The sequence below is a fragment of the Calidris pugnax genome, unplaced genomic scaffold (assembly GCF_001431845.1).
Source record: "Calidris pugnax isolate Ruff unplaced genomic scaffold, ASM143184v1 scaffold148, whole genome shotgun sequence".
Lineage (NCBI taxonomy): Eukaryota > Metazoa > Chordata > Aves > Charadriiformes > Scolopacidae > Calidris > Calidris pugnax.
The window spans coordinates 380,544-405,279 of record NW_015090926.1 but is presented as its reverse complement, the minus strand read 5'-3'; the positions used below and the strand labels follow the sequence as shown (position 1 = coordinate 405,279).

Here is a 24,736-nt window from a genome sequence, read left to right as displayed (position 1 = left end):
AGACACGCTCCCCACTTTTCTTCCTGGGGAGATAGATAGCACCTGACGACAGCACTTTGAGCACAAAGGTGCAGCTCATCGTCAAACGCATACACCCACTTTATTACCACAGGGAACCAAGGGACTGCAAGTGGTATATGACTGCTGCCATTGTTTCATTTTCCTAAAGTTGCTTTGACTTGGCTTCTTTTTTATTTCTTCAACAGAGATGCTTCAGGAAACACTGAATAAAAACACATAGACAAAGAGTTGCTACCTCCTACCTTCTGGTTTCAGTCTTCTTGAATGAGATGCACTGTAAGATTAATTTGGTTTCAACATTAGTTGCTTTTATTATTACAACTCTCCACCTGACATACAAATGAATCACTGAATCGCAGAATGGTTTGGGTTGGAAGCAACCTTTAAAGAAAATTTACTCCAACCCTCCTGCCATGGGCAGGGACATTTTTCACTAGATCACATTGCTGAAAGCCCCATCCAACCTGACCTTGAACACTTCCAGGGAACTGGCATCCACAGCCTGTCTGGGCAACCTGTTCCAAAAAAAAAGTATTCCTTATGCCCAGTCTAAGCCTACCCTCTTTCAGTTTAAAACCATTGTGCCTTGCCTTGTGTCTACAAGCTGTGGTGAAAAATCTCTCTACGACTTTCTTATATGCAAGCCCCCTTTCTATATTTTAAGGCCACAATAACATCTCCCTGGAGCCTTCTCCTCTCCAGGCTGAACAACCCCACCTCTCTCAGCCTGTCCTCATAGGAGAGGTACTCCAGCCCTCTGATTATCTTTGTGGCTCACTGCTGGACCTGCTCCAAAAAGTCCTTGTCTTTCTTGTGCTCGGACACCGAGAGCTGGATGCAGTACTCCAGGTGGGGTCTCACCAGAGCAAAGCAGAGGGGCAGAAGTCCCTACGTCGACCTGCTGGCCACACTTCTTTTGATGCAGCCCAGGATGTAACTGACTTTCTGGGCTGCAAGCACACATTGCCAACTCATGTCCTTTCACCCAACTGGATGAAATCCAAGTCCTTCCCTGCTCTCAATCCCTTCATTCCCCTGTCTATTGATACTAGGGATTGTCCTGACCCAGATGCAGGACCTTGGACTTCTCTCTTTTTATGAAGAGGAAGGTTACTGCATGTACCACAGAGACATGTACAATTGTTTTTATTTAGACTGTCACACAGCTGAACATTACTTGATTTAATCCAAACTCCTCAGAATATTAAATTATTATGACTTTCTTCCTTTAGGTTTTAGGGAATATGCCAGAGAAACTAAAGGTTAGTGAATTTACAAAAATATTGCCAAGAACTACTGTCTTCTAAAAGCCATAATCAGTGTGATACATCATGTGATTATGTAAAATACACCACTTGGAAAAGCTAATATTAGTTCACCACACCCATTTTCATTATATTGGTCAAACTCATATCAGCTTGTATTTAGCTATTCATGATCATGATTTGTAATATACAATTTTATGGCCCTTGAAATGGCAAAGGGGATAATCAGGACACAGCGATGACAAAAATTACAACTAAAAATTATACTCAAATCCCAGGAAAATTTGTTACTAAAATAAGCAGTACAAACAATATCAAAACATAAAATACGCAGACTCAGCTATTTATGGGTATGTACTGGCTTTCCTAAATATCTGTTTAACATTCACAAACACTTGCAGTTTGACAGCAGCTTGTGACAGGCTCTAGTATGATATCCATCCAAAAGGAGTGAGAGAGGGCTTGGCAATACAAGTCCTTTGATGCTAACGAGGGGGCAGAACTTGTCTAGGCCCTAATGAAGAGAACAGAAAGCTGTAAAGCATTGCAGGTCAACTCTAAGCAGGAAATGAAGAGGACTAAAAAGGAATTTGAAGCACCTTGCAAAGGATGCTCAAACTGATAATAAAAAGGTCTTTATATACATCAAAAGAAAGAAGGGGTGTGTGTGTGTGTGTGTGTGTCAAGGATGGCAAAGGTAGCACAGAGAAAAAAGCTCAAAGAGTTGCCTGCCCTTGACTGATATTGGGGTTGCTGGGGGTTCACAGCCCCACACCTGGTTCACACTGGGGAGGCCAGAAAAACTGACAATTTTACAGAATCACAGAATCTTCTAGGTTGGAAGGGACCTTAAAGATCATCTTGTCCAACCATCAACCTAACTTTGACAAAAATAGACACCCACACAACAAACAAAAAGCAACACCATCACTAAACCATACCTCCCAGCACTATATCAACCCATCTTTTGAACACCTCCAGGGATGGTGCCTCAACCACCTCCCTGGGCAGCCCATTCCAATGTCTGATAACCCTTTCGGTGAAAAAAATTTTTCTCATATCCAGCCTGAACCTCCCCTGGCGTAACTTGAGGCCATTTCCTCTAGTCCTGTCGCCTGTGACTTGAGAGAAGAGACCGGCCCCCACCTCTCTACACCCTCCCTTCAGGGAGCTGTAGAGGGCAATACTATCTCCCCTCAGCCTCCTCTTCCCCAGGCTGAATAACCCCAGTTCCCTCAGCCTCTCCTCATAAGACTTGTGCTCCAGACCCCTCACCCCCTTTGTTGCCCTCGCTCCAGCACCTCAATGTCTTTTTTATGGTAGGGGAAGTAACTTTGTAGGAAATATGAGCCCAAACGGGGGAGTGAAGGCCAGGGTGTATAAGTCTGTCACCTGGGAGTGGAGAAAGTCACCTGAACCAGGTAGCATTCAGCAAAAAGTGATGAAGGGCCCTGGCTATCAAACTACTAGTTGTGCTGTACAAGCCACCCTTATGGTTGGGAGCTGGCCACCAAAGCACCTCTGCCCAGCCCAGGGCATGCCAGAGACCACCTTGAGGAGGGAAGACGGGAGAGACTGACCCCTCTCACTGTGGAGCTCCAGCATTTATGGCAAAGCTCACTGAAGGCAGGGACGCACACAGGCAGACAGGCAAGAAGGTATCTCCTGTGGAGGAGGCCGCCTGCCTGAGGGCTGGGTGAGGGTCCATAGAGAAAAGGGATACACCCTGTTTTCCTTCATCTTCCATACTCAGAAGCGCATGTGGGCACATGGCGCTTTCTGGCAGCCAGCGCGAGTGGCGTTTCCAGCCGGTCCTCCCAACGCCAGCCGGTATACCACTCCCTGCAGCCATAGAGTCATAGAGTTGTCCAGGCCGGAAGGGACCTCCAAAGGCCATCTAGTCCGACCTCCCCGCAGTCAGCAGGGACACCCCCAACTAGACCAGGTTGCCCAGGGCCTCATCGAGCCCTCACCTTGAATATCTCCAGGGATGGGGCCTCAACCACCTCCCTGGGCAACCTGTTCCAGTGCTCCACCACCCTCACAGTGAAGAACCCTCTCCTAATCTCCAGTCTAAATCTGTTCCCCTCCAGCTTGAAGCCATTGCCCCTTGTCCTGTCACTGCAGGCCTTTCTAAAACAGGTTCTCCCCAGCCTTCCTGTAGGCTCCCTTCAGGTACTGGAAGGCTGCTATCAGGTCTCCCCGGAGCCTCCTCTTCTCCAGGCTGAACAACCCCAGCTCCCTCAGCCTGTCCTCGTAGCAGAAGTGCTCCATCCCCCTGATCATCCTCGTGGCCCTCCTCTGGACCCTCTCCATCAGGTCCATGTCCTTCTTATATTGAGGGCTCCAGACCTGCACACAATACTCCAGGTGAGGTCTCACCAGAGCAGAGTAAAGTGGCAGAATCACCTCTCTGGACCTGCTGGCAACACATCTTTTGATGCAGCCCAGGATGCGATTGGCCTTCTGGGCTGCAAGTGCACCCTGCCTGCTCATGTCCAGCCTCTCGTCCACCAGCACCCCCAAGCGTCCCTTTCCTCAGTGCTGCTTTCTAGTACCTCACCCCCTAGCCTGTACTGATGGTGAGGATTGTTCCGGCCCAGGCCGAGACAGGCCACCCCTCAGCCAGGACCGCTGTTTCGCTGCCGCCACCCCAATCCCGCTTCGGCCTCTCTGGCTTCACCCCGTCAGCCCAACGCAGCTCATCCCACGTCCTCCACCTTCCAAAGCCTCTGTGCCGGGAAAAGCACCCCGCTGCCGCCGCCACCGCCGCCCAGGCCCCGCAGGCCGCCGGCGGCCCCTCAGGCGGCGGGTGACCGTAACGCCCGGGCCCGCCCCCCGCGGCAGGTGCGCGCCGCCGGCAGAGGGGCGAGGGCGCGCCCGCCCTCGCGCATGCGCGCCGCCGGCTGCGCCTGCGCGCTCTCCTCTCCCCTGGGGCAAGATGGCGGCGGGGAGATCAGGCCGAGGGAGCGAGTGAGGGGGGCGGCCGGGAAGCCGGGCTGGCGGGGAGAGGGCTCCAGCGCCGCGGCTGAGGTGCGCCCGAGGGAGGTGGCTGCCGGTAGGGTGCTAGACTCGCCCAGGAGCTGGGGAGGAGGCCGGGGCTGTCCCGGAGCCTGCCGCGGGGATGAAGAGCTGGGGAGACGGGGCAGGGACCGGCCCTCGCCGGTGAGGAGGGGGAGCGGCTGCTGCCGTATGCGCGGCCGCCGGCTGCCCTTTCACGCCGCCCCGCGGAGGAGGCCCAGCTCTCGGCTTCGCGGCGGGAGGCGGCGGAGGAGGAGGAGTGGCGGCGGCGGCGGTGCCGGGCGGGGAGAGGAAAGCGGACAGGTGAGTGAGCGCCGGCCCCGGCGGCCCCTGCCCGCTGAGGCGGGGCCCGTCCCTTCGCCCCCGCCTTCTCGGGCGGCAGCCGCTACGGGCAGCCCCCGGCGGGGTTGGAGCGGGCGTCCGTGTGGCCGAGGCTGCTGTGCGCCTCTCCTGACGGCGGCCGGCCCTTGTCCCCGGCCGGGGGTGGCCGCGGCGGGACGGGGCCGCCCCCCAGGCGGACGGAGCCCGATCTGGGTAGGGTGTGTGCTACTCACGGCCAGTAGTTGGCTTGGGGTTTTTTGTTTTGTTTGTTGTGGTTGTAACACACGATTTGACTTCATTTAATGGTTTTGTTCGAAATCTGCCCGGAAGCATTCAGGTACTCGATAGCTAAAATACCCCAGGAATATGAAGGCGATAGGGTCAAGGCCTAAAGACTAGGTCTTTAGTAAGACTAGGTCTTTATTGGCTGTCTCCTGTGGAAAGATATTCACAGTCCTTGATCTGTGAAGACCTTCCTCTAGCTGTTAGATGAGTCTTTAACTTCAAAACTCACTGTTGGCAGGGCTTATTTCTTCTGTTGTGTGCCCTCCCTGACCTCTTGTAATGAGGGGTGGATCTGTGCAGGTGTCTGTGACTACAGCCTCAGGTTCTGAGGTCGTTGTAGCCTCAGTGACCATTCATAGCTTCAGAAATTATTGAACTTGAAATTAAAGAGTTCAGATTTCTGTAACGTGTATCAGCTTCATCGTGTAATTGCAGAGTAATGGAGAAGTGAAGGTGCAAATGCACTAAACTATGTAACTTGTGTGTTTGTTGCCCCCCCCAGCTGTAAACAATATGGTGGTAGTCACATGCACATCTTGGAAGGTGAGTCTTTTGGTAAAGCTGTTGTAGAAACTTTTAACATTCTGAAAAATTAAAATCAGATTCTGCAGAAATGGTTTTCTCTGCTTGCTTCTACAAACTCCTGGTTGAACAAGAGGAGATTTCTCTATGTACCGGTGAAGAAGCACAGGTTCAAAAACTTTGCTTCAGCAAGACTGCTAACATTTTGGTAAGTTAAGGCTACAGCAAGAGTTAAGTAGGATTAGGTCACTAATTGAAATGCAGAGAAACTGAATCTTTTTCCTATTCAGGTGCTGTAATCTTATATTTTTAAACCAGGTTTGAAAAAAAACATACGCCAGATGGGTTCATCCAATCCAAAGCACTCAAGGAATATTAGTCGTAAAATGAATGTCATGAGATCATTGTTATGCTTCAGCTTCAACTTCCTTGATGTGTTTTTTTTCCTTTAGTTACAGTGAAGACTATATTTAGAATAGTTTTGCCCAGTGAAAAAGACCTTGCAAGTACTTGCTCTCCTTGAACGTTTTATGTTTAAAAAAAAAAAATTATTTGGTAAAAGGTACTCAGGCTTAGTGGTATAAAGCAAAAAAAAAAAAAAACAAACACCCAAATGTGGAAATCCTAATGGTGATACAGTTGATGAAATACTTTTTTTTATTCCGAAATAATGCAACAGAAAACACTATTGAGCATAAGAACATGTCTTACCATGTGTCTTACTTCCATGCAATGAAATCCATGCTCAGGTATGTCAAATTTTGATACCTAGTCAGCTGTTGCATAAAGTGTTCATTGAGTAACATTGCAACTACAGTTTCTTTAGAATGTACAACAAATACCACCCACAATGTGTTGTGCTACACCATGGAGAAAGTTTCTGATACTCTGTTTTGGTCTGTATTAGTGCTAATCTAGTAGCTGGTGGCCCCAACGAACACCTGTTTTTGTATTAGTAGTACCTTATGTATGCTTTCAAAAATATATATGTATTTGTGTGCATATATATTTGCTTTCAGTAAAGATGTCTAGATTATTTCTAGAATCTTCCTGTATCTAGGTAATCTCTAGAGTAAGGGAGTTATAGCTTTCTATAATTGTGTTTTAAACTGAATAGCGTAGTTAAGAATAAAACTTCCTTAATCCTGTAATGATCAAGAAAGAAGATTTTTGTTTGGCTAACTTTATTTTGGCTAGACTCTGAAAATTCTTGCTTTGAGTAAAAGCAAAATAGTTTATATCGTTTTATATTAGTTAACTTGCGTTGATTATTTTTTTTTTCCAGGACCTCAGTAACAATAAACAGATTATTCAGACAGGTATTATATATATGCTTTTGGAAACATTTGATGGTAACAAGTTGCTCTGAAATATCATGAGTGGCACATGAAAACGTAAGACTAATTTAGGATAGCGTGCATCTTATTTCCACTTTCAAATTATGCTGTAGATGTTGTTTCAGAGTGCTGCACAGTAGAAAACCATTAATTCTGTGATCATCTCTCACACTATCTGAAACTCAGTCTAAGATATTTTTTTTTTGTTGTCCCTCGTATATTCTCCTTTGAGTTGTCTCAATTTAATTTGGACAGTAGAAAGCAGTGCATCTCTTTCTTTTCTTTGTATCAAGTTACCATTTTCTTACAGTATGATTTTTAGTAACTTGTAGGATAGTGATGGTATAAGAAATGGCTTACTGGACTGAAGTTGGGTAGGTAACCAGCTTTGTGAATAAAACACTGCTAACTTTTCCTGTTTTAATTAAAGTATCAATAATATGAATGTTGAAGGGGAAAAAAAAGTGTATCAAGATTATTTTATGAGCTTAGCTTTCGATGAAGTCACCATTGTAAGTTTAAAAATGCAGTTATGACTGTACTAAATGAATTCCACTCGTCTAGAAAGTGGAATCCAGTAGTTGTAACTGATCTTTAAGGGATGAAGTTCTTACTATTTTCATCATCCATTATCAGTTTTAGCAAAGCAACACCACTTCTACTGTATAGTGTTAGCTTTGACTTCTCCAGATTCATATATTCAACTTCTAATGTTTTGATATTTAATACCCCATACTATTGGGATTTTTGCCCTAATTAATTTGAATTATGACTGCAAGCATGACTGTTAAAATAGTGTTAAAATAACCTGTGACAGCGATTTCAACGGCAGGTCATGTTGTGCTGTTGTAGAATATGGGTTGTTGGGTGATTGCCATTCAGGTTTAGTTGAAGGTTTGCTGCATCTGTTGTAGCTGCACAATAAAGCTACTAGGCAGTAAGAATTCGCTCAAAATATTGGAGGTCTATATTCAGCGAGGATGGTATGTTTCAGTGAAGGTTTTGGGAAAGAAGTAGTTGGCAAAAAGGTTAAAAAGAGCAGTGCTTGGTTTTGTTATTTCTGTGTGCTACTATAACAATACCTATCATACTGCTTGCGGTCATGGTCACAAGGCTAGTATATGGTAATTTAAATTAACAAAGATTAATTGGGTTCCATGAGTTTGTTTGTTTTTGTCTTTATTAGAGGATGATTGCTTTAATGTTAGTCATCAATAGTGGAAATGAGAAATTTTGGAAACATGAACACTTTTTGAGATCAAAGAGAATTTATTTTTGCCATTACTTCTAACTGGATTTTCAGAAGGTGAGAAATAAAATGCAGTAGACAAGAATATATTTTGCATCAGTAAATACAGTTGTATTAGAGCACAAGAAGTTTGACTTCTCTATGGAAATGATAAACAAAAACATTGAAGTGTGAGGATCAATAGCAATTTGAGGTGTCTTTCATAAGCATAGTGTTATTCTTCAGGGGTGCATTTTAACCACAAATTGATAGAATGTTAACCTCTAATGGAAGAAGAGACCTTAGTCATGCAGACTTTATAGTTTAAAAAAAAAAGAATATAGGCTTCTATGAAATAGTACAGTGATGCCTCTCAGTGCTGTGATTTTTTTGAGGATAGGAACTCTTTATTCTTATCCTGTAATAGAACTGTCATAACACACTACGACATCACTTAAGGCTTAGCTTTTCACACATGGATTAAATTCTTTGAGTGAAAATGGTGTAATTTTTCTGGAAATCAGATATCAATAGAAAGTTTTTTTATTTGTGCAGTTAATAGTATGAGTGTTGGTTGCTTTCAGTAGACTCTGAAAAGTGCCGAGTTTCACAAAACTGAATTTGGCTGTTAGTAGATTGGCTTTTTTGTAGTAACTGGCATGTGGAGGGAACTGGAAGGAAACTAGGACTTCTCATTATTGTGTGACAAGAGTGCAAAGAAATCATGAAAGCATAAATTGTGTGAGTTGGCTCTCCCTTTATTAATCAAAAAGGGTTCTCAGGATCACATGAGCTTTTTCTCCTCTCTGAAACCCCTGCTATGGAGATCCCACATTGCTGCTTTTCTTCCATTTAAAAGGCTTCAGCTAAGAATCTCTTTAGAACTAAACAATAATTTTTCTTACGCAACAGCGTTAAAGCTTCCAATTTAACTCAAATTTTACACAGGAATTTAATTATATTACTTAAACATGCCTACTTTGTCTCATTGTTTTTTCACTTTAAGCTAATTGAGTCATACATTGACTTTTACGACTTGGTTGTGCTTTGCTGCTATTTCTTGGAGGAAGATTTCCACTTTTTTTTTGTTTTACATACTTTAAATTGAATTTCAGTTGGTCATTACCCTCAAGCCCCCTCTGGCTTGGTTTGTTACAGGGTCTAACTGGAGTTCACATTTTGATTGCAAACTCCCTGTTTAGGTAGTGGGTTGAGTTCTGTCTAGTAAAATTACTGGAATTCCTGAGTAGGCATGTCAGGATAGAACTTACAGCTGTCAGTGTAAATGCTCCTTATTTTGTCTTGTCTCCCAATGGGTGATTTGTTTGGTTGCTTGGGTTTGAGGTTTGTTTTAATTTTTATTGTTTTGGTTGTGGTTGAGTTTTATTTTTGTTGTTGTTATACAGAAGTATTTTTCTTAACTGGGTTTTGGGAATATGGAAAGGTAAGGGTGAATAAAAATATGTAGACTGAGGCTCTGGTTATACAAACAATAAGTGAGGTTCAAACATGGCGAAAATAAAGGTACTGCAATATTAAATGTATCGCTGTAGCTTTAGTGGAAATTACTCATCAGATTGTCTTTGCAAGACTTTTTTTTTTTTTTGAGGAAAGTTCCGTGAGGTCTTTGGTCATAGACTGTGTATTTAGTTATATAATGTATATATAGTTATTATATACAGCAGAACCAATCTGAATCCATGTCACTTCTTGTGTTGTTGTCTTGGAGAAATTGAGTAATCTTCAGAGTGATAGGAGCAAAGTGTTACTACATCAGAATAATTACAAGAAAGTTGTCTCCAACCTAGTAGTTCTATGTAATGTGGCTTTGTGTTATAATTATTTCCTAGAAATTGAGGGGTATTAATAAAAAGAAAGAAATATAGCATGTACTGTGCCGAGATTTTTGTTGTTGTGAAGACTGTTTCTTGTTTGGGGTTTTTATAACTAATAGTTTTTCATAACTAGTCTTGTTGTTAATAAATTTGTGGCCTTCTCCACTGGGATAAACCTCTTCCTTCTATACAATTATTATAATGATGGTTGTCCTGTTTGTTATAGGTAGCTGTTAGTGCACTGAGAGTGTGAAGCTCTTGCTTACAGTGTCTTATCTTGCAGCTGATCTCTGTTTGTGGAGTTTGACGTGAGTAATGTTGCTTTTCATGCCAGTTGTGTGTGGATTTGGAGGAGAACATATAAAAAAGTGTTGATGGTAGAAGAGTAGTTATATGTTGTAATTAAGAGAAACAAAGGACTGTGCTGCAGAGCAGGTTAAAATTGAGATGAATGTATAGCTGTTTCTGTATTTCAGTACTTTTGTTTAGGGGAAGGAGCAGGCAAAGGTTTAGTTATTTCTTGCAGCACAGACCTGAAGATCAAACTTACACAGCCTATTAAGAAGCAGTAGTATATACTATTATAAGAGGACTACATACTGAAATGGTGCTTTTCACATGTTAAGGAAAAGGGTAATCCTTTGTTAAGGAAAAGGATATTCTTTTTTCATAAATCGTATGCACTATTTTTTGTGTACAAACTACTTGTATGGTAAACGTGTGTTGTAGGAAGTCCTGCTGTGTAGTTAATGTTAATGCACCTTTCTTCATGGGAAAGAACATTAAACCATCAACATTACCATGTTGATACCTACTTAGTGGCATTGGAATTCAGTAGTTTGGAGATCAGACTTTTTCAGTTCCTGATCTTTTTAGAAGTGTTTTCAGGCATGGAAGCAGTACTGTTCTGGAATGTAGTAACTGTAGGAATTAAGCCTTTCATGAGGCTGCGGTATGAGAATTTGAGCAGATATGTTCTACAAGAAGCAGTCATGCTACTTGTCATCCTAATGGATGTTGTAATGGTCAAGGCTTCTTCTAATGGTGTGATATAACAACAGCTTTTATTTCTATTTGGATGATAATGGAAACATAGAAACATTCTATTCAGTAAAACTTAAATGCAGTTTAGTTAAACTCTGGAATTCTAGAAACTTGTTCTTAAGACCATCAATTTAGCATGCCTTCATTTGTGAACTTTTTTGTGCAAATAAATGCTGACTTCTAGTTCCCAAAGGTTTGACACATTTTCAGAGGTCTGCTTAATGCCTTGTAAGGGCCTAAGGATGTGGGTGACCTTCACACTGTGCTTGCCTATTCAGTAAAAAAAGCACAACAACCTTTCCTGTAGCTATCTATTACCTCATTAGAAATTTGAGTATTATGTTGCAACCCGCAACATTTTTTTTAGGTGAAAATGATGGCTGTTTTATCAGTAAAGGCTTCAAATAGATAGGTAGGCACTTAATTTTCATGACCAGGAGAAATCAGCTTCCATTTTGAAAGAGAAGTTTGCATATTATGAGTCCTGCTCTAGTGCCCTTTCAATGCCCATAAAGCTTGCCTCAAGGAAGGAGTGTCCCTCTTCTTCATGTTTAGGAGTTCTTAAGAGTAGAAAATTCCCATTTATGGTGTGCAAAGCATAAGTCGTAAAGGGCTAAGCTGTGGTTCTTTTTTGATACACGACCAAAGTTGTTTTGAACCCAGTGTTTGTTTGTGGGTTTTTTGTGGGCTTTGTTTTGTTGGTTTTTTGTTTTTTAGAATTCTGCTGTGGGTGGATTTTTTCTTTGGGGGTGGGGGAGGTGGGCAAGGGGGAATATTTAGGTATTTGAACTAGACATTCCACAAAGGAAACACTGTACATGCCTTGAATAATGGGGTTTCTGGAATTAAATGCTTGCCTTGTCTCACTGAGATTATTTGCAACTTCTGTATTTTCTGCTCAGAACATCTACCTTCGAGATGTCTACTCTTTCTAAGCTGTTTCCCACGGAATTTGCAATCCAAGGACTCCTGTAAGGTCTCCTTGATTACTCTGTATTAGTCATTAAAGACTTGGATGTGGAATGAAGCTTGGGTAAAATGGTTGGCTGTCAGCAGGTGCTATCCACTAGGATCTAGACCAACCAAAAAAAAATGCTAATTATCTTAGAATTTAAGAATTTACTTGCTTTGGCATCAAAAGCCTCCTTGTCAGCAGCTTTGGAGTAAAAGCTTCAGTGCCAGTAACCTTGACGCTCTAGTTGGCACTTACCACTGCGGAGAAGACAGCATCAGCAGGCAACACAGAGATACATAAGATTCCGAGGTTAGCAGAATCTAATAATATATTCCTTCCACATTGCTGCTTTTTAACACAAAGCTAAATTGATTTTTTTAATAACACAACGTAACAAAAATTTTGTTTACAGATGTCATCAATACCAGGATTAAGCACAACTCTGATTACTTCCCAGTTCCCTTATATATCTATTTCTTTAATCTTTCTTTCTTGGTATCAGACTTCATTCTCCCCTCTATTTCAGCAGAATGACTCTATTGGGATTTTGTTCCCTAGTATTCAAATTGTTCAACTAGAAGCCTTTCATTGTATAGGACTCTAATTTTAGCCCAGTCTAGTGGAGCACTGACTCAAACTTCTGTCAAATTCCTATTTCCACAAGAGCAGGGAAAAAACTCTACAGAGTTCCTGGCATTTGCTCTAGCATTTTTCTTAATTTTGTATTTTGTTATTATTTCAGTGGAAACTACAGCTCTAAATTAGAAATACAAGCTGAAAAAGGGCATTAACTACTACAATTTTTTTTTCTTTGGTTCCAAATATAGCTTATTTGTATGTATTGTTATGTATGCTCATGACTTTTTAAAAATCCTGTATACTGTTTATGACTCAGGGTAGAAATGCCAACACAGAATAGTGGTACATAATTCACATTTGTAAGTCCGTAAATATGGTTCAGAATGAGCTCTGGAAAGGTTTAAGATCAAGACTGAGCTTGGAACCAATGAAACAGCTTTAATTCGATCAGATTTTAATTTTTTTTTCTTTCCACTTGGATGTCATTAAAATTGCATGCAGGCTGCCAGGAAGTACAGATTATGTCTGAGTACCAGTTCATACACGAATGTGGTTATTATATTTTTGTCTTAGATTATCCTTCCCAGTTTAACATGTACACTGTAAATCTATGTCCTTGCATTCAGTTAGACTCACTCCACTGTTGTGTTAATGGATGCCAGTGCAATCAAGTAGCCAGAATATTACGAGACTTCTTGTTAGTTAATATAAGACTAATGGGATGTTTGAATTGGCATGGAATTAGGTCTCTGACAAAAGGTTTAGATGCCAGTCCAAGTGATGGCTTGCTAATTAAACGTCTAAATGTCATTGTTAAGACCTTGAGAACTAGACTTGATTCATACAGCTTTTTCCAAAAAATGTTTCAAGTGCTGGAAGCTGAAAAGAATTAAATGAAAGGAGAAAGAGAGCTTGTCTTCCTCTAAAACCAGTGAATTTGTGTATTGCTTTATTTGCATGAAAAAGTAGTTGCCTGTACATGACTGTCTTTATACTGTTCCAAATCTCTCTCTCAATTTTACTTGTGAGCAAGATGTCCAGGTCTTTTTTTACAAATGAAATAGTGCCTTCAATGATGTAAAGGTACTGAAGAGTCCATGTGACATTCTAGTATGCATGCAGCAAAGAAGACCTGAAACTAGTTGTAATGACAAAGCCTTGGTGTAATTCACTGGTTTGTATTGTAGAAGTCTCAGGTGTTCTAGAATGTTTTAACTTGTTCAGAGAGTAATGGGAAAATGTGTACCTTCAACATACTGGGGTTACTGTGGCTAAGTTTTACAATTGCTCTCTGCCAATATATTAATTCTGGCATTTAAATTTGATTGCTATGAATATAGGTAGCATGGGAATGTACAAATTTGTTACTTGCTCAATCACTGTTTATTGCTTGAAAATTTTCTGACTTGTGACTTATAAGCGATGGAGTTCTTTAAAAAGCCAAGTACTAGTTCGTGTGGGTAGTTTGCCACCTAGTTTGCTGTTTGAAGGAGAGTTGTCTATTTTGTCCAATTCGTCGTCTTTTAAGTTTATTGCACGATTTGTAAGCATGGGTGGAGAGTGCTTTTCATCATTCTTGCCTCTGCTCTGCATTTCCCAAGCTGTTATGTACTTCTGTTGCAGGAGTCTCTAGAAGCCCTGTAAGCATTGGAATTGCTTTGTGTTGGGCAAACCTCAAATCCATAAAAAGACACGATTCCTGTACTGAAGCAATTACGCTGCTCGTAGCCTGCGGTGTAGAACGTTACCAGGCATTTGAACGGGGGAATAAAGTTTTCATGAGGCTCGCTACTAGTACTTGCCAGCGTTTACTCTTTGGGAAAAGAAACGTAATAAACAGTAAATAAAAGAACATCAGGAAAGTATCAACCAAGTGTTGACTAGAAAGCATCTCCTCTTGTACCTTACTTACTTTCAGTGAGGTCTTGCTATACAGCCTTCCGTGGAGTGCTTGGACTTGTTGGAGAGACCATGCTCTGTCACATTACTGAAGCATTGGTGTACCCTTCCATGTGGCGGGTGCACACAAGAGCAGTTCCAGCCAAGTCACTCATCCAGGCAACTCTACTCACATACATGTTTGATCACATGATGGATGAGTGCCGTTGAGGTGAATTTGCATGAAATTGCCAAGTGGTAAGACATGTCTGGTCACAAGATAAGGCAAAAAATTCAGGGGAAGTAGAAAAAGAAAGAAGTGAGACTGAGGAACAATTAATCCACAATCTTAAATAAGAAAACTTCAGTTACTGCCAGCTGTGTTTCTGGTTTTCTGTTCATGTGACAGAAAGGATTTTGCCAGTGACATGGGATCTCTTCTATTGTTTCTTCTTTGTCGGAACATGTAATAAATACTGTGAAGATTTCTGTCTTCCTCTTGCCACCTGGGATAATTAGGTTGCAAAATTAACCCTTTCAGTGTTGTGGGAATTGCTTAAAATTCTTGGGATCTCAGCTTATCTTGCTTTGCAGGCACTAAGTTTGCCTGCAGAGCAACATTATTTGGAATTTTTATTTGTGTAGAATTTCTGTCTTATGTTTGCTGGAGTTTACTCAGGATTGCTCAGTGACAGGCAAACTTTAAACTTAATGGTTTGAGTTCTAACATCAAAACAATACAAATTATTTCTGTAAGGGATTCGGTACTTGATTGAAAATATAAATGGTCATAAAAGAGTAATGGATCAATAAAATGCAAATCCATGCTGAGAAGGAAGATCTGTGTCAAATGTGGTTTCCCCTGAATCTCGGCTCATTAGGGCTGGCGTTCTAGCTGACTTGCCTTTGGTATCTTTGAAAATACATCTTTTTGTTTAAGATTGAAGTATTGGGGTTATGTGTTAGGAGGAAAAAAAAAGTGTTCTTCTAGGACACTAAGCAATGGAGACCTTTTCTAAATATGGTTGTGATTATTTAAAATTTTCCTTTCCAAGGAAATTTTCTTTCCTAGGGATTGGAATCTGAGCTGTAAAATGTACCTGTAATCAGTAAGATATTTTTCCTCTCAGTGACACTTTTTTTTTTTAATTGTACCTTTAACCTGAGTGTTTCAAGAGAGTTACAATGTTACACACTTTAATAGTGTAATTGTATCATGAGGTTCTAATATTTAATGCCTGCAATTTACTTATTTTGATTGTGTAAGTTGAGTAGCTGGTGGCTCTGGGTCCAAGCAGGGAAAGGGAAGCTGGCACTCAAATACGCACTCTATCTAGACCAAGGATTTTTGGAACACTCCTGCCTTCTCAGTTTTTGACAAACTGAAGTGCATTTTTCTGCTCTTTTACTGCACTGATGCTTTATTTGTTTTGTGCATGGCTATCAGCCCTTTTCTTCTTCAATTGCTTTTTCCCGGTGCTTTCCTGAGGTAACTTGGGTAGTGGTAAATTCTTGGTAGTATCTGTCTTGGAGACTGGTTTTGTTACTTTGAAGTTGCATGTTGATTTCCTAGATGAAGAAAAGCCCAAACAAAGGCCAGCTTTGTGTAAGTCCTAAAAGTGTGGGTGACAGAGCACTGTTGCTACATATGTAGAGCTTGGTATTGGAAGCAGCTTGCCTAAAGGTGCAATGAATATTTCAATTTTGCATTCCTTTTCTACCTAGTGGGTAGATCAATTTCAAAAAGTATTCGTGCTGCTTGAATACTGGACAGTGCAGCTTATACTTGAAGTTTTGTTCCTTACTGCGTGCTGGAATCTTTCAGCAGTAAGCTGAACCTTCGTTACTAGGAGAAAATATCCAAAGATACTACAGAATCCTCAAATTTTTATAAAAATAATCCCCACTCCAGTGGAAGCAAGAAGTTTCTTTTTCAACTTCACTAATGTTACAGAAATTAAGATTTGAAGATGCTGTTCATTCAAAATCACAAGAGAAAAACGTAACTCCTAGCACTCACCCCATAAACCCCCATATTTTGAAATGAGGGTGTGGATTTTTAACTTTGAGTAAACCCAATAAGCTGTGTGCCAAAAGAGGAAGGAAAAAAATATTTTAGTATGCCACCAATGCCTCAAGGCTTGTGTAACAGTAAATTCCCTGAGGGAGTGAGACCCAAATCATCCAAGGAGCCATTTTTATGGTGAATAAATAAGCTGAAGAGAGCAAGAGCATTTCCAAAACAAAAGCTAACCCAAAAATCTGACACGAATCATTGTGCTTGATGATTAACATAGCTGTGAGCAGGAAAACTGCATGCTGGCCAGGTGTCTGTGGGGGCTGTGCTACCTGGGAGCACAAATCTGATCTACAGGAGTGCTGCCTCCCATGGTGGCTCATCTCTGCATACACAGAAATCAAGTAATGGTGAAGTTCTGCATTGGTCCTGAGAAAAGAGCTGGGGGACTCTCTTCCCTAACCTTGACAAGCAAACAGCTGAATCTCAGTAGTATGAGACTTGATTATAATCGTTGCAACACACTGTGAGTGTATGCATATTGCAAGGAATTAAATTCTTGCAGGATTAAATTATTTGTGTAATGTGTTTCAAGCCCAGAATGGATCCCAGCACTATTTAGTATGACCCTTATCTTAGAAGCTGCAGAACACCAAGAGTCAATATTTCTTAAAGAAATGTCTTGTCTTACCTTGTGTGTTGAGTTCCTGCTGAGCGTTTGTGATTTGATTAACCGCACCCATGTTAGGAAATTCAGTTCAGTTTGTGTGATTTCCAGCTGATGGATCTCTTAAAACTTACGACAAACTTGGAAATGTTTTCAATATACAGTAATAAAAACCAGCCTATTTCTGCTAAACCAGCAAGGCTGTACTCCTTAAACCATACAGCATAAATCTTTCTTAACAAACTGAGCCTTTTATAGTGGTCCTTCTCTGAACTCCTTAGTAATTACTGTTACGTACTAAAATATGGGATTTTTTTTTTGAGGTTTTTAAGGAAGATATATGTATCTTGAGATTCCTTGTCAACATTTCATCTTGTAAAGGATAGTTCTCCTAGATTGATTTGATATGGTAGTCATATTCTAGCTAAGAGCCTCTGAGGCTCAGGCCTTAATTTAATTGTTTAAAAGTTAATTATGGTGAGAGAACTCACAGCCACAGCTTTGCAAGATCTTTGTATTTCTAGACCTTGCCTCAGCCTTTCTTAATGCAGCAGGCTTTAAGAAACTTGCCTATAGCTGGAATATTTTTTTTCATAGCAGACTTTCAGAATGGTGATTCATAAAAGGTCTTTGCTTACAAGATTCCACATAAATTTACCTTCCCTCCCTTTCAATATCCTGGACAAAAAACATGTTGACGACCTTTAACTAAATAGATTTTTAGCTGATTTATTAGTACTAAAATGTCAGAATGCTTACAAGAAATCAACTCTTGCATTAGGAACATCTGGTTCGAACCAAACAAAGGGAAGACTGAAAAGAAGATCGTGAAGAAAAAGGTAAATATTCCACTGAAGTGATAGAGGTTCCATTTGTCAGAGTGCTGTGCAGTTCTGGGATGCTCCTGGGTTTGCTATAAAGTGTATGTAACCATGTAGCGTCCATTTTTTTAGCAGTGACCTCTGTCAACCACAATGTGTTAAGAAACTGAATCTGATCATCCATTTGCATGTGCAGTCCATTTGTCGTGTACAAGTGTGAATACTACAACTTCTTACGGCTGATGTTAAATATTAAGGACAAGCAAAATAGGACTTTTTCTTGTAACTCAGGCCACTGTAGTATTCTAGGTATGCGCTCGGTTTCTTCTACTGGCTCTGACCCTTAACTGGTCTCTGAGCAGCTGATGGATGTGCAGCCCTGGGTGAAAACGTACATCAGAGCCAAGAGCTGTGCAACAAGCTAAGACTAAGTATTTGAAGACAAAGTGCTTCGATTATAAAAGATAGTTCTACTGGAGACCAGGCAGATACAGAGCCTGGCACTCTCCAAGAAACATTGGAAAACATCGAATTCTTGATCTTCCTCTAAAGAATTAATTTTTTTTTTTCTGCTCTGTGGCCCAGGTGGGGAAAAGAGAAATCTGTATTAATGAACAAAGTGCTCTAGGAAGAGCTTTTCCTCTGAAGAAAATTCCCCAGAGAATCCCTGAGGTACTCTAGATAAGGGCTATTATATGGACAATGTTCAGCACTATAGATGTTGCAGCCTTGAAGACCGTTAACAGGTTACTGAAATGGAATTAAAGATGGGTTAGAAGGGGCAATTACAGGTTTCTGAAAGTGCTGAATAAGACTGTAATTTGCTGGAGATTTGGAATGAGCGGGTAGGCACATGCATGAGTTGGTTGAGTAAATTAAGCTACACTTGAAATTTCAAGTCAGTTCTTCAGTTTATCTGGTCATTGTGAACTCACTTTCTGCAAATTACAGACAAATAATAAGTTTTCTAGCTCATATCTTTAAATCAGCTTTCCAAATTTCTGTAAAAGTACACCTCTTCAGTGGAGTAAGAGTGCCATCCATTCTGTTTTCTGCCTGTTTAGCTTTTTTAGTCTTCCTTTTGCATTGTTGCAACAGCTTTTGGATAGGATTGTTTTTCCATGTAGAAAGAAAAAATTTGCGTGAAAATTAATGTACCATGTTAAGTAAGATGAAGATATCTGCTATTAGTTGGGGAAAGCAAGAGCTGATGTAGGTATGTATTGAACTTCTCTGTTGCCTTTCATCTGAGGTATTGCAGGGCATTGCTCTGACTTGCTGCTCCCTGATGTCCTATAGGTGGGGCCCAGATTAAGTAACAACTCAGCTTGTTGATTTTTGAACAGAAATACTTCTGATCAAGACTTGTACTCTAAATTGAAGTCCAACAGACTTTGTCATAGTATTAAGAGGAGATGGAAAAGAAAGGTAAATAAAAGGAAGGCTGAAATTACAGAATGCAGCTGGTTAGAAGAGGAAAAAAAAAAAAAAACCACAACGCATGGCTGAAATAAGAAGTGGTAATTATAGTATACAGATGCAGTAAACTACCTAACAAGCCTGAAAGCTGCAGCAGAAGAAACAAAGTGATAAAATACCGAGATACTGTGATGTTCATAATTAGAGGATGGGGAAACCGTAGGTAATGTGACAAAAAGTTGTATCAGGTGCAGTTTCTCATGTAGCTGAGAGAGAAGAATGAGTAAATGGATGGTGAAGTTTACTGCATTAATGGTTTGCTATGAAAGCTCTTTTCATTATTATTGTACTGTTTTTAGAACATATGTGACTAGTAGTGCAGATTGGGCCATGCCTCCATACTAGGTCTAACAGATGGGAGGGAGGAATGAAGTGGTCCTTTTCCTTGAATCTTCATTTCTTTAAGTTGCAGCAAGAAACCTGCATGCAGATGGAAAAACTTAGTATCAGGGAAGAAAGCATGAGTGGGAGATACTGCAGAGAGCACAGTACTTCTGGACAAAACTGAGGAACTGGCAAAAAATAGAGAGCATTAGATAGTAAAGGATTTAAAGAGCAGGTGATAATTTCTGTACCTCTGACTTATTTATGAAATAAATAAACAGCATGTATTTTTCTGCTTTTCTCATTTAGCTTATGTTATGTGACTTTTCAATAGTTAATTGACCCCTATAAAGGACACATCTTTTTATTGCTTGTGGAAAAATCATCTCAAGTTAGGGAACGTGTAGCACAGTCTTCTTAAAAAAGAAAAAATGGAATTGTAGTACATTAGTATAATAGAAAAATCTTAAAAGAACAAGTTCATTTCTGATTCTCTATTCTCAGTAGAAATTTCCTGTTTATTTTTGTAGGACTAGTGTCAGAAAGTTGAGTGCATGTGTTCTGGATGATGCATGAGGAACACTGACAATTCTTTTCTCTATTCTTTCTGCATCTGCATGAGAAAGATGGTCCTTTAGTTTCTTGATCCTTGGGAAACCTCTTTTTCTGACGATCTTTCTAATGCTTGTAGTTGGAGGCCATCTATGTGGGGAAATAATATGCAATATTTCGGAGAAAATCTTGATGGAGAAAGTAGGAGTACAGCTTTTCATGGTCAAAACACAGATATTAATGCTGATGAGAGCAGATTACGAGTATTCCCAATGCATATATATACAAACTATCAGTGATCCTAGTCACATGGTAAGGACAAGGCTCAGAGGGAACAATGCACAGTCTGTGTGTGGTAGTGAGAGAGGTGAAAACAACTTCATAATTTCCAAGGAAATGAGAAGCAGAGAGTGTGTTCAGCTTCATTGATTTCTAAAATAAAGTTGAAAGGCAGGAGATAATCTTTGGTTATAGCAGCTGCTAAAATATTCTATCAAGTCCTGTGTTAAGATGAAATTTGTGTGTATGTAAAACAGATGCGAACTGTTTTCAGTTTATTTTGTTAATAAAATCTGTTTATACCACCTTTCTAAAAGATGCAGCCTGATGTAAGTCAATGTGTACTTGTATTAGTAAGTGAAGTTCTGAAGGCGCGTTCTCTTAAATTGGCAAAACCATGTTTCACATTTACGAGTAATACCAACCATAATACTTGGCAACAGAAAATTATAACTCATTATCCAACCCACTTACTGCCCAGGGTCTCTGAGAAAGGTAGTAGTCTGCACATACAATGACTAATATTGAAATATCAATCACTTTAAATATATTAAATAGTGAAAAGCTTCTAGGGAGAAGGGTACTGCTGCAGAAGGTGAGGTTGTGAAGGCACAGAGAACTGCCCCATTTACAAGCCAGTTATCTAAAAACAGAAAACCTCTTGGATATTCTGTTGTAATAGTCTTGATTTTTATGAAGCAAATATTTTGGGGAATGTCCTTTTTGTTTTTAAAAATGTGGATCTTAATCTGCTCAGACCTACTATTTAGCAGTACTTAGTAGTGGGGGGAAGCAGGGTTATGACAGTTATATTTGGTGACAAACTGGATTTTTAAAAATGTAGTAAGAAGTTGGGAAATACTTAGTGCATGGATTGCATAAAATATTCTATGAAAAGATTGCCAATTCCTTTTCTGGAGCCAAATTCCCATTTGGCTTGTTTGAGAATGCTGTGCTGGGTAGACTGCAGGGATCTTGTCCAAAAAAATAGAAGTAATTGTATTTTGAATACTGAAACAACTGAGCTGATATTTTCCAATACTAAAATTTTGTATTCCTGGGATTTGATAGCTTACATGCAGAGATTTCTTTTAATAGTTTTTAAAAGAGATTTTTTTGTGTAATATGGAGCAGGTATTGCTAGATCTGTCTTGGTAATGGTATCTTTCAAAGAATGAAAAAGCTATTTTGTTCCTTCTGCCAAATAGAAAATAACTAACCAAAAATAAACTTAGTCTAAATAAGACTCTTCTCTATACAATTCCTTTCTGTGTTTTATTTTTTACCAAGAGCCTGATCTTTCTTACTCAAATGCTGTTCCCTTGGTACCAGTTCTCTTAGCAGAATCCAGTACTGCACATAGAAAGCATTTTTGAGAGAAAATACAAGTATGTGTCAAGACACCATTCGCCTATTTGCTTGTATATTGGAAGATCCAGTGTGAGAGAGGTCATCACACTATTAATAACATGCTGTTTATTAAACTGAATTTCACTTAATACTGGATTTTGCTTCAGAGGCAAGTGCATGTGACACAGACACAAAACATAAGCTACCATTTTTATGAAATCGTAACAGAATGGGCATTACTATGAGCAAGGAAGAGAAAGCTTCCTGCCTCCCGCTCAGCTGCCATTCTGGCAGAATGTATTAGAGAATTTGTGCTGCTGCTTACGCTCTGCTTGTTCTGTGAGTAAGTGCAGGACTTCAGGCTATAGAGCAGTGAATCCAGCATTGCTCCTCAGCACTGAACTTACTCAGGCGGCTTGTGACTACCAGGCTTAGAAAGGACTAACCAGTACCAGGACTAATAAGAATCTTTTCACAGTGAGAACTATAGTTGGTTTTTCAGAGTTGTAGAAAATGCAGTATGATGTGTGTAAACAAAAGGAACCTGTTATGCAGCCTTTGACCTTTGATATTCCGATTTTGGATTCTAGAAAATTAACTGTACTTCTCAAGCTTAGTTTTTCACTTAAAAGTATGCCATTTAGCTTTAAAGTATATAAGATTTTAGTTCCTCTGACATTTTCTTTGACATCAGTTCTCTGGTGTTGTCTTTGCACACTTAAAGTAGTCATTCCCGATTGTTGTGCACATGCAACTTCTGAACATGATTTAAAACCATTACTGGACCAACCTGATTGGTATCTAAGCCACAGCTCGTATTGCAACAACTTGCCAACTGATAATGTAGGTGTTGAGCTATGTCTATACTTATTTGAGTAAGCACTTAATGCTAATGTAAATAATTTTAGGATGGAGAGAGCTGCACAATAACAACTGGGAGCATTTTGATTTGCTTTTTTGAGGGAGGAACAGTGGTGTATATCAGTGAGGTATAAAGTATGAAGGCTTTAGATCTAATGACTAGCTAGATTATAAGCTTTAAACCTGCTAAGAGTAATGTGATAATGTGTTACAGCTGAGGGAGTATGAAATCAGTCTCTGTGAAACATAATTGAGTGGATCAAAAACCAGAGGGATGTCAACTGTTGCTGTAATTAATAGAAGCTTTATAGCAAAAAATCAGGTAGCCTGAAACACCCTTCAAAGTGGCCCACTTAACTTTTATTTAAAATGGTTTCCTGTAACAGCTTAAGTGTGGTTTGCCATACTGATGAAGTTAAAGAGGATTTTGCGTGATACTATGCTGAAGGCAGCAAGTGACTTAGTGTTACATATCTCCTTAATCATGAAGACATTTGATGAAAGGTTATCTGATAAAGCACGTCTTTCCTGAGAGTGGAATGCTGCCGTCTGTAACTGGAAAAAGGAGCCATGAGAAGACAGCTGAAATTAAAGTAGTAATATTTAAGTATCTGTGGTGCAATTACTCTCATGCATACGCAGGCCTGTAGTGCCCTTAATTTTGTCTGGTCCCAACCACGAGGTATATCACGAGCCTGCTTGTTTCATATAAATCCAATAAATGATTATACGAAGAATGACATTTCCTCAGGCATGTAAGGATACGTGTTTTTAATGAGCTCCTATCCTTATGTCCACTTTGTGTAAGCATAATTTATGTGAAGGGCCATAGAGAAGGACATTCCTTTGGTCTAGCTGAGAAACCGTTGCACTTTCCCAAATGTTTCCAGTCATGCAGTGTTCTGGTGAGCTGTGTATGTTGCGGCTGCCCCTATATTTGTTCTTGAATGCTTCTTCTAGAGGATTGCAAGGCTTAATATTGTATTGTTCATACAAATCCACCTTTTATATTACAGCTGGATTGGTTTTTTAAGCAACATCGCTGTAGTACCTGTTACCCATATAACCTGGTTTTTAAAGTGAAAATACAGGCTACAAACTCAACAGCTGAAATATGTCTTATTTCTGCTGCCCTCTGTATTCAGTAGCATGCTTCTGTGGGGTTTTTAAGTCACCTTCAAGAGGGTGACTTGTTACATCCTTATCCTTGGAGGGAGATCGGTTCTGGAAGGAGATTGTAAAATAGTTTCATGAATTGATTTGTTTATTCATCTATCTTTTGCATATTATTTTTTTTCCTAGCCCATCACTAAACTGGTACTTACCGTTTGGTGTGGTGTAGCTTGAATGCACACATTTGATCTGATATGGAACTATCAAGTAGTAGCGACAGCTTCACGTCTGAAAAGCAGCTGAAAGCAGTATTTTACTGAACCACAAATGATTTTGAGATACCCTTGAAGGGTACGCTTCCTGTTGCCTTCTTAGAAAGCACCCTCTGCGTATTTAAAAACGAGATGACCTGTATCGGCGTTAATTCTAGCACGGGCAGAGCCTGGTGCCGCTGTTGCGGGAAGGCAGAGCGCTTTCCTGTCGGTGAGTGCGGCAGACCGTACCCTCACACGGCGTTTAGCCCCCGTGCAGCCGTGACCGCCGGCACAACGGCTGGCTTCTGCGGAGCGGGCCGTGGCCGCCCCCTCCCCCGGTGGGGCTGCGGCCGCGGGGAGGAGAGGGTCCCGGCGGCAGCGGGCGCCGCGCCCTCCGAAACCCTGTTTTACGTCACGGCTGCGCAGCGGCTGGTAACAGCTTTCGGCCGGCGCGGGCCTTCGCGGTGTGGGCGGCTGGGGACGGCGGTAGCGGCGCGTCCCCCGCTCTCGGTCTCGCCGGGCCTGCGGACGGTGGCGTGGCGCCGCCGGGTGCCGGTGGCGGTGGCGGTCCCCTCGGGCGGGGCGGGGCGGCAGCTGTTCCCCCGCGGAGGGGAGGGGGAAAGGGCGGGGCGCATCCCCCGGGTCGCGCCGCCCCATTGGCTGCGCCGGGCGGCACGTGACCGGCGGGGCAGTATTGGCCGCGGCGCTGGCGCAGCCGGTGGGCGCAG

General features: G+C 41.1%; 1 protein-coding gene across 5 annotated transcripts in view; it reads left to right on the top strand.

Moving 5' to 3' along the window:
- The first annotated feature begins 4,260 nt into the window (after positions 1-4,260).
- APC (adenomatous polyposis coli) overlaps positions 4,261-24,736 on the top strand; it is a 100,833-nt gene continuing 80,357 nt past the window's right edge. For 2 of the 5 annotated variants that reach the window (XM_014951465.1, XM_014951463.1), the window contains exon 1: positions 5,422-5,643. The gene's annotated coding sequence lies outside the window, so the exon portion shown is untranslated. Of the gene's footprint in view, positions 4,611-5,406; positions 5,644-24,736 lie in introns of those variants that run through there. The other 3 variants (XM_014951464.1, XM_014951467.1, XM_014951466.1) reach the window with 3 other exon arrangements.